Raw genomic sequence first — 13764 nt, 5'->3', positions numbered from 1 at the left:
GATGTGGAAACAATATGTGAGTAAAGAGCTGCATGTGTGTGTGTGTGTGTGTGTGTGTGTGTGTGTGTGTGTTGTGTGTGTGTGTGTGTGTGTGTGTGTGTGTGTGTGTGTGTGTGTGTGTGTGATGCAGGTGTGTCTGTTGTGTGTGTGTGTGTGTGTGTGTGTGTGCGCGTGCGTGCGTGTGCCTACATCAAATCAAATGTTATTTGTCACATGCTTCGTAAACAACAGGTGTAGACTAACAGTGAAATGCTTACTTACGGGGCATTCCCAACAATGCAGAGAGAAAGAAATATATATAACACGAGCAATAAATAGAAAAATAGTAACAAGGAATGGATGTGTATGTGTTTGTACGCTCACAAATGTGAGCATGGATATGTGTGTGTGTGCATGTGTGTGCATGCGCGTGCATATGTGTATGGGCCAGGCAGCCAGCTAGCTCTGGCATCACCTTCCCAGTCCCTGCCAAGGCATTCACACCTCTGACTGGTGCCAGGCTGAAACAGACCCATCACAGCAGCATGTGGGAGGTGTTGAAGAACTAAACAAACAACCTCCCTCCCCATCTCTCGAACSTGCATCAAACGCCTTGTCTCATCCAATGACCATTACTGGCGTGGAGCGATTATACATACGCTACATGGCCAAAAGTATGTGGATTCGGCTATTTCAGCCACACCCGTTGCTGACAGGTGTATAAAATCGAGCACACCACCATTCAAATCTCCATAGACAAACATTGGCAGTAGAATGGCCCGTACCGAAGATCTCAGGGAATTTCAACGCTGCACCGTCATAGGATGCCACCTTTCCAACAAGTCAGTTCGTCAAATGTCTACCCTGCTAGAGCTGCTCTGGTCAACTGTAAATGCTGTTATTGTGATGTGGAAACATCAAGGAGCAACAACGGCTCAGCCGCGAGGCAACGTCAGCACAATAACTGTTAGTCGGGAGCTTCATGAAATGGGTTTCCAAGGCCGAGCAGCTGCACACAAGCCTAAGATCACCGTGCACAATGCCAAGTGTTGGCTGGAGTGGTGTAAAGATCACCGCCATTGGACTCTGGAGCAGTGAAAACTCGTTCACTGGAGTGATGAATCACGCTTCACCATTGATGGACGAATCTGGGTTTGGCGGATGCCAGGAGAATGCTATCTGCCCCAATGCATAGTGCCAACTGTAAAGTTTGGTGGAGGAGGGATAATGTTCTGGGGCTGTTTTTCATGGTTCGGCAAAAGCCCCTTCGTTCTGGTCGCTGGAGGAAAAAGTACCCAATTGTCATACTTTAAAAAATGTAAAGATAGCTTAATAGAAAATGACTAAATTAAAAGTCAAAGTCACCCAGTAAAATAGTACTTGAGTAAAAGTCTAAAAGTATTTGGTTTTAAATATACTTAACTGTCAAAAGTAAATTGGGAGCAATTTCCAAATGCATGAAGGTACATCTGTACAAATAATACTACGCAAGTATAAACACCATGGGACCACGCAGCCGTCATACTGCTCAAGAAGGAGACGCGTTCTGTCTCCTAGAGATTAACGTACTTTGGTGCGAAAAGTGCAAATCAATCCCAGAACAACAACAGAGGACCTTGTGAAGATGCTGGAGGAAACAGGTACAAAAGTATCTATATCCACAGTGAAACGAGTCTTATATCGACATAACCTGAAAGGCAGCTCAGCAAGGAAGAAGCCACTGCTCCAAAACAGCCATAAAAAAACCAGACTACGGTTTGCAACTGCACATGGGGACAAAGATCGTACTTTTTTGGAGAAATGTCCTCTGGCCATAATGACCATCGTTATGTTTGGAGGGAAAAGGGGGAGGCTTGCAAGCCGAAGAACACCATCCCAACCGTGAAGCACGGGGGTGGCAGCATCATGTTGTGGGGGTGCTTTGCTGCAGGAGGGACTGGTGCACTTCACAAAATAGATGGCATCATGAGAAATGAAAATTATGTGGATATATTGAAGCAACATCTCAAGACATCAGTCAGGAAGTTAAAGCTTGGTTGCAAATGGGTCTTCCAAATGGACAATGACCCCAAGCAAATAAATCAATCTCTCTCTACTATTATTCTGACATTTCACATTCTTAAAATAAAGTGGTGATCCTAACTGACCTAAAACAGGGAATTTTTACTAGGATTAAATGTCAGGAATTGTGAAAAACTGAGTTTAAATGTATTTGGCAAAGGTGTATGTAAACTTCCGACTTCAACTGTATATAGTCATACTTTTCTGAACTGCATGAACATTTCTGAGTGGCAGGTGATGGGAATTGTCAAAGTACACATGTTCTGGGTATAACTATTACTGTATAGAGAAGCTTCAAGTGGAGACATCAAATCGAATACGTAAGATACATCGAGAGACGTGACCTTTAAGAGACACAGTAAGACAGAAGTTTAAGTCAACATTCAATAAAGCCTACACCCTGTCAGCTACAGTATATCGAGTATTCGTGTCTAACATTCAGTGTAGTTCACCATCTCAACCCCTGAGACAACCAGTAACCCACAAACACTGCTACGTGTGATGCAAAGAAAGCGGGAGTAGGAGGGTGAGTAGTGCTTTAGAACATTCTGTGGAGTAAAATGCCTTAGGTGCCAGAGTCAGTGGTGAATAGACAGTAATAGGGGGAGAGAGGTGGTGCTGGTACAGTATAGCCTGGTCCCAGATCTGTTTATGCTGTATAGYAAACTCCTATTGCATAACTTATAGCCATTTCCAATTGGCATAACATCAACCTTAGGAGTTGGCTACACCGCACAAACAGATCTGGGATCAGGCTTGTACTAACGCTTTATTAATTTATGTGGAGTAAGGTGCCATAGGTGCAGTCAATGGAGAATTGATAATAGTGGAGTTGTGGGAGGGAGGAGGGGGAGGTGCTACGGGGAGTGGGGGGAGAGGTCATACAAGGACAGGTGCTCCGGGACATGCTGCAAACTTGTAGAGACTAAAGTACTACCTGCTATACGAGAGCTGTGTCTCAGCCCACATCTCCCTCTGCTGCAAGGCCGGACACCACAGAACACAAAGATAGAATATCAATGCCAGCGTTTATCTCAAAGACAGCCGTCTCAGGGATAAAATAACTCTTCATGTGCAGCCAACAGAATCTGGGGTCAAAATAAGAAGAAACCTCAGCATTAAAGGAAAGGTTCACCCATTTTGAATGTTACATAGTTTTGTTTGTGCATCTCTGAGTGATTTTCTATCGATTCCCTGGGACATTTCATGTTTTCATGTGTATCGGAGTTATTGGCATTCAAGCACTGTGATAAAGTCGCTCTCATTACACTGGAAGTTAATAGGAATACAACTTTAAGATCGTGAAAACGTCTATCATACATGTCAGATTTCAATACTGGTCGATGTCATAACTCGAGAGGATGTCTTCTCTTGAATGAGCCATTGATCATATTCCTACCTCGAGAAATGTGTAATTTAATGGAGGGTCTAGCACATTTTTCCTATTTGCCTCCCTACTTTAGTAAAGGGTGCATTGCATGATGCCGTTGCCAGAGGTATTATAGAAAGGAGATAGGAATCCAATGAATGAAGGAAAGTATAACGCCCCACCGAAGCAGACTGTCGACCAATCGCATTCATGTTGTCATGCTGCGTCAAGCAGTCGCTAAGCTAATCGTCGTGCAATCCCTTCTCAAAGTCAGTGTATATGTCAAGAAACGTGCCTATTGTCCTCGAAAGGACGTACTGTCACCATTCCAATGCTGAACGATATTACAGATAGCAAGTTAATTATCTCACGTCTCGGAAAAGGTTTGTAATGTTGTACTTCTTGTTGATGAAATTCATGCTAGTGCCCAATAGACTCCCATTCACTCCTTGAAGGAGAGTGCTCCTTGTCCCAGAATCGCCCAGAATGCACCACCCGGCCCATTAACGTAGCATGGGCAACGTTTGTAATCTCCTCAAAAGTATATCTGCTGTTGCGAATGTCAGACTCCACTCTGTGAGGCACATTGATCTGCAGGTACAACATAGTGAGATTGCAGACTACTAAATTGATAGTGCAGTTTGTTTAGGTGATTTTACAGCTCACTAGCTACTTTACATGCTGATTTTGTCTTTGGTATTATTGTGTGTAGCTACGTTTGCTACCTAGCTAGCTAGCCAGCCCATAGAGACAGCATTGTATCGTGGAGTTTGTAGTCGACTTGAGCTGCAACAGATTTCCACAACGATTTTCCATGTAGCTACCAACTTCATTATATTGCCAAAATGCAACATTAGTAAAGTAGTGYTCTAACATATTAGTGTTAAATAACACTTTAAATGAAAGCAATTAGTGGTTTTGGATGGATTTTTCTTTAGCTACAGTGCAGCATGTTTAGTAGGCGATRTCCATTGTAAGAGCACTGGAATGATTGTGAGACTTTCAGATTCAAGTGACGTGGCAAGGCCAAAAGATGTTTGACTTTGATCATGCACAGCGCCAGACCAGAATCCGTCTATACAGATGGCTAGCCAAATGTATACTGGAACTAAGCAATGTAACTCTCAACATGAAACCAACATGTCCTACTGTGAAATTAATTGATGCGGGTTTGTGAATTGAGGTGAAGCCCYGGAAGGCATTATACTAACACATTTTCCTTAGTAACTCTTCCAAACTCAGCACCACTGTTGAAAACGCTATACTGATTCAGATTAAGACACTCAGTAAAGGACACCAAAAAGAGTTATCGAAAAACAAGATTATAACACTCCTCTCTTTCCCTTTCCTTCAAATTCAGCCGTGCCTCCTGCGCCAGTCCAAATGGCATCCTAAATATTTAATAGTGCACATGGAGGGGTTTTGGACACCTCAGCACTTAAAACCATGCGGGTCAAGGGGATATTTCTACGACCAAACATCAATTGAATACATTATCATGGCTCCCTGCTGCACCGTAGAGCTCTATTACAGGATGTAAGGGAGTGCTTCACACAGCAGTTCTGGGGTAGTGGTAAAAAGAATAGGCCTGCGACCGGGCACAACATTGTACTGTAACACTGTATGAACGGGAGAGTTACTTTACCTGCCTTAGGCCGTCTCTACTGTTCTGCATGATCCGCAGGGCATAGTTGGACCGCTGGCCTTTGCTGTTGAATTCAATGTGGCCCGTTAGTCCTTCCAATTCTACCTATCCCAGGGWGAGAGAGAACAAGAGAGAAAAGCTCCCATGTTACTAAGGTGTTTCACTTGGTCTGCGACTGTTGTTTTTGCTGTCAGTAATCTGGGTTCAAATAGTGTTCGTTTGCTTTCAAATCCTTCAGCTGTGCTGGATTGAGGTTGCCTTGAGCGACAGAGCCAATGGAGTAGATCCAAAACGGAAAACTGCAAACCCTGCCAATCCGGCACTGCAGGCAAGGCTCAATCCGATGCTCCCAAGTATTTGAAAGAAAAATAAATACTGTTTGAACCCAGGTATGTCAGTAACTTCACATGCATGTCTGGGTTCGGTCGGGCTTTAGTTCCTTATTGATTAAATTATCCAGAAGGGAAGCGGGCTGGCAATTATGCTGCGACAAAACCCTAAGCCACCCCATCATCTGATACTGAGAAACCAGCAGTATGATCGATACGAGGGAGTCTCAAATGAAATGATTGTGTGATGACAAAGTGATGGTGGTAAAACATCTAAATGGCAACAGATGAATCATTTTCAGATTTGCTTTTACTAAAGAAGAAAAAAACAGTCTGAAATTCAATACATGTCACACTCTAGTGTCTTGATGGCTCACTCACAGGCCATTTATTCCTAATGAGGCACTATGAGCATTACAGTGTGACAGCCAGTCAACCAGTCTCTAACTCCCTCCCTGCCCCCCTTCTCCCTGCTGTAGGCTACGGATGAAGAAATAGGGGCAGTGACCTAGCCTGATCCCAGAGCTGTTTGTACTGTCTTGCCAACTCCTATGGTCTTAGGCGTATCAATGACAGCACACACAGATCTGGGACCAGGCTAGCAGTGACCCAAGTTAATGTGACAATATGACTGACTATATACCCAGTGGTAAGAGAAGGGCTAGAAGATTTATATATAAATACATAAATGTAAAYATATTCAGCTGGTAGATCAAACAGTAAGGTTAGGTTTAGGGGATAGGGATCTGCTGGCTGAATATCCACTGCAAAAAGATACACACACCTAATGGCTTTTAGTATAATGTTAACTAACACACTTGGGAGCATACTGTATATCACAGTGCGCWCTGCAGTCAAATTTTGCTCCACAAAGATGAATCTAATCTTAATCTTAAACATGTCCAACAACAGAATGCCATTCCCCTCCTATCCAGAGTGGGGCGCCCTTACCATCCTCAGGTAGTTCATGAGGCTGGTGCCATGCTCCCAGATCTTGGAGGACTTGCAGGAGAGCTGCGTGGCGCCCACGTTCTGGCTACGGTTGAGCTCCTGGACCGCCGCCACCACCGCGTGCACTGCGTCAAACAGCAGCGCCGACGAGAGCTGAGATGGGTGGAGGGGATAGAGAAAGAAGAAGTAAAAGAAAGAAAAAAAGAAAGAAAGGAGAAAGGAGGGAAGGAAGAAAAGGGGGGGGGGGGGCTATTCTGTGGTAAACACACACCGATCTTCCATTCTCCCTGACGCCTTGGGTYCGCTCTGGTCGGTCAGTGCTGGGTTAAAACAAGCGATCCCCAAAATGCCATCCATGCAGCAGTCAGATATTCCATTAGATCGTTAGGATCCTCTGATGTGCTGACAGAGGGGGAAAAGAGCCGCACCACTTTCACCCCTACTGGAGCTGCCAAGCCCTGGTTGTTCCAATTACCACACATCCGTCGGGGTGGAGGCGGAAGCGCAGGAAGGGGGATTTGTCCTGTAGACTGTTTACATACAGGCCCCATCCGTGTATGTAAAAACAATTAAAATGCATGATGGCATAGATTACAGGAGGGAGAGAGGGAGTATTTCACTGTTATATGTCTGTATAATAAACCAATAAGCYCTGGCCCTGATCTGTTGTGCATATTGATATGGGAATATATTGTGATGCATAGTAAACAATGAGCACCATATAAGGCCCATAACCATCATCATTTCCATGATATATCTCCTCYTTGCATAGGCCAATGTTGAATTGGACTGCGCTACAGGCAACAAAGTATAAACAACAGCTTGGAAAACAGTAGTTAGTGCGAGTGTGTACAGTGGTTCAGTGCCATTTGGATTCCAGGATGGAAAGTCGATGGCAGCAACTTCCTGATCATAAGTCACGATTATGCACCATGTGACCTTAAAAGGGAGATGTCACTTCGAAATCAAAGTTGGTCAGGTGTTTTCATACCTCAAAAGCAGTCGAATATCCAAATGAATCCACATCTTACGCCATCGATTGTCATGCACTGAGGCATATACTGTAGCTGGATCTACAAAACAAATGGCCTGGAATGTGGACCTATCTCAATCATTTTTAGGTTTGGAAAATATCTGACACACTTTGGTTGCAAGTCACTGTAAACCCCCCCCCCCTCCATTCTTCCTCACCTCACTCTCTTCCATCCCTCCACCTCTCTCATTCCCATGACACTGTAGAGCTCAGAGAGAGGGGTCTTTAAAAAAGGAACCTGATATGAAAGAGCTCCCTGGAACACTGCAAATGAATAGCAGGGAGAGAAGGTGTAGCTCGCTCTGGCTACTCTCGTTTTATTAGGGGCTCAGAGCTGTTATCCCTCCACTGCTCTTTGTGCTCTATCTGATAGACTACAAAATATCCTGTGATTAATTAAAGATAACTCCTAATTATGAGGGGGGGAAAACAACGAGAGAAAAACAGCTGCCATTGATTTTTCAAATTCTTTCTTGAGGGCTTGATTAAGAAACAAAAATTCAATAAACCCAATTAATGAATTCCTCGTCGCTCTCTGATGTCAGAAAACTTCTCGTTTACACAAGTATGGTGAATTGGGTTAACATTTTTCAAATGCGGCATGGAAGAATGTTATGTTAATGTTATGTACTACACTACCAGTCACGTATTCATTTAATAAGCATGTGGCAATTAACTAATTAGATCTTTAAGAATGGCTAGTTAACGACTACACAGACAACTGTATTCAAGGCATAGAAAGACTTCGAGCCTTAACATTCTTAAAGATCTAATGGCTTGTAATGAAGCCGAATCTCGCAGACGCCCGTGTGGGGATACCTTATAATACGGGAAAAGAGCTGGAGTGTATTCAGGAGGATGAACCTTTCAGAAGGTTGCAGGTAGATATTTAGCAAATAAAGGGTTCCCAGGAACAGGATTAAATAACACTGTGCTAGAGAATAATATATTTCCTGCATATATCTGAACACTGTTTGGTTGCAGATGGAAATGTAACTAACAGAGCTGAATTTACAGTAGTACATGCTAGAGTAGGATTGGGAATCATSAGGTCTATTTGTTACATTTCTACCTGCAACATTACAGAACGTTCAGATGTAATTATATTATGGAGATCAGATATGATTGTCTAGCTGCTGAGCAATCCTCTCTGTTCCTACATAAACCTGAACCCTGGTCTCACCGGTCTACATAAACCTGAACCCTGGTCTCACCGGTCTACATAAACCTAACCCTGGTTCACCGGTCTACATAAACCTGAACCCTGGTCTCACCGGTCTACATAAACCTGAACCCTGGTCTCACCGGTCTACATAAACCTGAACCCTGGTCCACCGGTCTACATAAACCTGAACCCTGGTCTCACCGGTCGACATAAACCTGAACCCTGGTCTCACCGGTCGACATAAACCTGAACCCTGGTCTCACCGGTCTACATAAACCTGAACCCTGGTCCTCCCCGGTGTGCGCCGCGAGGGGGGGTGGTCCACAGTTTTCCTGCCAGGAACGGTTGAGGCTGAGGAGGAAATCCTGGAAGAAGGGATGTGTTCGGTTGAAGACGGAAAAGCCCAGAATGTTCACYCGCTCACTGGGCACGTCATCCAATCGCAGCAGAGAGAATTCCTGCAGAGGGAGGAGTCAGARGGTCAAAGGTATAATGGTATTAGGTATGTACAGTGTATGACAAGGGCTTTGACATGTCCGACATAAATCATGTTTAGTTGCCTCGATATGGAGGAGATATGTGAATATTTAATCAATGTCAGGGAAAAAGGGCACATGCTAATCTAATACGTTTAGCCCCAATTTCATTGAATTACTTGAAGTTTTGTTATATTAAGTTCATTAATCCAGATGATTAAGATTCCTAACGTGTACACAACCCACATAATTCATTCAGTGTGTGTGTGTGTGGTGTGTGTGTGGTGTGTGTGTGGTGTTTGTATGGTGTGTGTGTGCATTAATGTGTGCATGTGTTCCTTTAGTAGTTTAGCGCATATTCATACACGCGTGGGCATGTGTGTACAGCCTGGAACGAGCCCATGRAAATGTGCTTGGRTGAAAAACAMCTTMTACTTTGATGTCCCTAAGTTCAGTCTGGTGGCTCCCGAGCGSTGGGGAGRACGTCACCAGAAGGTTAATAGAGGTATCAGCCCAGTCACCCTCAGGTGTCAGTGCCAGCGCTACAGTCCATAACAGTGACACCGGCCTGTCACCTCGCTGAGCCCAGGGACAGCTATGAAGGGGAGGAGGTGGAAAAGGAGAGAAGAGGAGGAGGATGAAAGGTGCCCAGGCTTCAGACAGTTTAGTCAGAGACAGACTACTCTACTGTGGAAGAGAGAGGAGGTGGTGTGTCTGTGCTGAGTCTGTGTGTGTGCGTGTGCATGTGTGTGCATGTGTCCAATCCTCAATAAGAGGTGATGGGGCTGGTGAGTTGAGTAGGAAGAGAATCATTCTGAGAACAGGAACCTCACAAGACACCGGCAGTAGCCTTTAAAATCCCCAGGATTAGATAAGGTAGCGTGTTAGCGGGTTCCTCTGCAGCACTAGATCAAAGCCCAACTAGATGCTGGTGCTCTTACAACAAACACTAGCAGAGTAGGAGAAGGTGAGCAGGCCACGGAGGAACAAAATATTTTTCATCAGAGCCCCTGAGGGAGAACAGAACAGGCGAAAGTCCCTGGTGAATTCCCTTAGCATCACTAGCTACAGACCGCAATGCAAACTGGCAGCCTTATGTCTTCCCAATCTAGACCAACAACACAATGCTGTTTAGTGGTGWCACAGCTCTTTTTGATTTACTCTCTCTTAGCCATGTCGTCTCTGTATCTGATTGAAATCAGTACATTTCTGTCCATGCCAGGTGATGAAAGGCAATCTGAAAAGTTGAAGGCGAGTCGCTACACCCCAATCGAAGCTGGGGTGTAGCTAGCTTCCGATGTTTTGATGTTTTCGAGGCAAACTCTTGGCAGATTGTTTTTGAACTTTCTGCCAAGTGCATTCAGGAGAGGACTGAGGACTTGAGATGAATAGATATTGAGGAGTGAAACACACAGCACTTGATACAGGGAAAGCTGAGTTGAGCCTGAAACAGTGTAATCGCCGTGCTTAATTCTTTATGAATGAGTATTAAAATAAACATGCCGAAAGATGAATTTATTCATTCATTAATTCATGAGAACATTTCCAACATGGACGGAGGTGTTGTTCACAGCCCTGAGTACAATTGGAACTGCACCCCACATCTTAAAACATTTAATTACCCTCAATATTTATAATCAATATATTTAATTATGAAAATAGCATAATATATGGGCACTGACCCTTCTTATACGGCAACTATGAAAAATAAACTACGAGTGGATACATTTTACACACACACACACACACACACACACACACACACACACACACACACACACACACACACACTTCAATTCCCTTCGCGTTACTTTAACCCTTTACACTTCTGGGAATTGGCCTATATGGATATAGATAAATTGAGATGTTTTCTTACAGAATAAATATGGAAAGCATATGCATAACCATGGTAGCAATTAAAAGGGAACAGTTTGGAGATTATGGGAGAATGATTAGACTAAAGCTGAGGACAAGAGTTCACCTGACACACCATTACACTGTTGATTTTTAAGTGAGTTTTACATTTACTGTTCTTTTAGCCGCATTTGTTGATAATTACAGCTGAAACTACTCTGGATACATTCATTAACACGATAAGAATATTCCTGGAAAGTTTGGGGTAGGTCCAACATAAGACAAAACAATTACAAGGGTTTGAGTGAGAGGTCTAACTGGTGTATCCAAGTTGCTACACACCTCTCCAAAGTGTGCACAGTTCCTAAGTCATTTCAATGCACCTTTATGACTCAAAGAAGTCAACTATACGTTTTCTTTTTATGAGCTCTCCTAGCTGTGCCGTTGAGGAACTAGAGCAAGCTCACTTGTAGCTTTATTTGGAACACAGGCCTGCCTTCCCGCCATCACACAATTACTGTTGTTGTTTAAAAATGGTCCATTATAAATCGCAATCTGAGTCAGATGGGCATCATTTGAAATGTTGTTCTACTGCCAACTTGACTAGCTAAAATATTAAATAGAATCTTAATAGTGTTTGGCTTTCAAACGGCAACTCAGAGAAGCAGATCATCATTTTGATGGGTATAGAAAGGATTCATGAGTCCCTTCAGATGCGTGGTACACACATTTTAGTCACAATACAACAAACATAGGCTCATTCTGTTCAGGACAACCCAGGGTATGACGCCATGTCATCTTGTAACTGTACATCAAACATAGTGATCATACACATTGACACTGTATTACATGAATTTTATGACATGGAAATGTGAAGTGCACATTTGGGACTCATGGGTGTTTGGCTTGCTTGTATGACATCAAAGCGGTATTTATTATAATCCTCAACATCTCATATTTCAAAATACATTGAGTACTCTTAAATTTACAACATTTCCCTCACTCAGACAATTAGTGGGAAGGATGGGGGCAAACTCTTGTCAACCGCAGTGCTCAAGTTCAGAAAGGCTGTCAGTCGAAACCCATACAGAGCCTGTGAAGCGGAGACCCTGAGCTCTGACGTCATGTATAGCATGTTACTGTACAGCCACTGTTGTTCCAATTTAGGGGCTTATCAGTGTCCAAATCTGCCATTTTCAACCCGTATACAGTTACAAGTGTAAAGGGCTACGACATTCGAACAGTTAAGTTAAAGTCCCCACCACACCTTTATTGACTACCATTTGCGCGCTGGTAACAGTTTCATGGTCTTCCCATCACTTTTCCCCAGTGTATCCTGACAAGCCCAACGGGATTGGCCCCATGATTACTCTTTAAGTGCACTTTAACAGATCATTAGAAGAGGAGCCCGTGCAAATGAGATGGTCATTAAGTGTGCCCCTCCTGGGTACAGTCAAACACATGAAACACAAGGTCACCAAGTATCCACCGGTGGCGTCTGGAGAAACCTAGCTAGCAAAATTGATACTTTATTTATTTATTTAAATAACAACGTTATGAAACGCCTAATTCCCCTGTGTGGAAAGGTAATTGCCCTCTTACACTCAATAACTGGTTGTACCACCTTTGGCGGCAATTGTTGTTTATATTTTTTATTTAACCTTTATTAAACTAGGCAAGTCAGTTAAGAACAAATTCTTATTTACAATGACGGCCAACCAAAAGGCAAAAGGCCTCCTGCGGACACGGGGGCCTGGGAATAAAAAAAACACAATATAAATATAGGACAAAACACACATCACAACAAGAGAGACAACACAACCATACATAAAGAGAGACCTAAGATAACAACATAGCAAGGCATCAACACATGMCAACACAGCATGGTAACAACACAACATAACAACAACATGGTAGCAACACAACATGGTAGCAGCACAAAACATGGTGCGAACATTATTGGGCACAGACAACAGCACAAAGGGCAAGAAGGTAGAGACAACAATACATCACACAAAGCAGCCACAACTGTCAGTAAGAGTGTCCATGAATGAGTCTTTGAATGAAGAGATTGAGGTAAAACTGTCCAGTTTGAGTGTTTGTTGCAGCTCGTTCCAGTCGCTAGCTGCAGCGAACTGAAAAGAGGAGCGACCCATAAATGTGTGTGCTTTGGGGACCTTTAACAGAATGTGACTGGCAGAACAGGTGTTGTATGTGGAGGATCGGGGCTGCAGTAGATATCTCAGATAGGGGAAGTGAGGCCTAAGAGGGTTTTATAAATAAGCATCAACCAGTGGGTCTTGCGACGGGTCAACAGAGATGACCAGTTTACAGAGGAGTATAGAGTGCAGTGATGTGTCCTATAACGTGCATTGGTGGCAAATCTGATTGCGGAATGGTAAAGAACATCTAGCTRCTCGAGAGCACCCTTACCTGCAAATCTATAAATGATGTCTCCATAATCTAGCATGGGTAGGATGGTCATCTGAATCAGGGTTAGTTTGGCAGCTGGGGTGAAAGAGGAGTGATTACGATAGAGGAAACCAAGTCTAGATTTAACTTTAGCCTGCAGCTTTGATATGAGCTGAGAGAAGGACAGTGCACCGTCTAGCCATACTCCCAAGTACTTGTATGAGGTGACTACCTCAAGCTCTAAACCCTCAGAGGTAGTAATGACACCTGTGGGAAGATGGGCATTCTTCTTACCAAACCACATTTTGTTTTGGAGGTGTTTAGAACAAGGTTAAGGGTAGAAAACACAAAGCATTTAACACAAAATCGGGGGAGGGGCCAGCTGAGTATAAGACTGTATCATCTGCATATAAATGGATGAGAGAGATTCCTACTGCCTGAGTTATGTTGTTGATGTAAATTGAGATGAGCATGGGGCCTAGGATCGAAC

At 43.5% G+C, this 13764-nt stretch overlaps 1 pseudogene; it reads right to left on the bottom strand.

Annotated features, from left to right (window-relative positions):
* The window catches only part of LOC111949699 (glutamate receptor ionotropic, kainate 4-like), a 182280-nt pseudogene that overhangs the window by 56268 nt on the left and 112248 nt on the right, over positions 1–13764 (bottom strand).

The sequence above is a fragment of the Salvelinus sp. IW2-2015 genome, linkage group LG22 (genome assembly GCF_002910315.2).
Source record: "Salvelinus sp. IW2-2015 linkage group LG22, ASM291031v2, whole genome shotgun sequence".
NCBI lineage: Eukaryota > Metazoa > Chordata > Actinopteri > Salmoniformes > Salmonidae > Salvelinus > Salvelinus sp. IW2-2015.
Note: the sequence above shows the minus strand (reverse complement) of the source record. Positions and strands in the feature narration are given on the sequence as shown.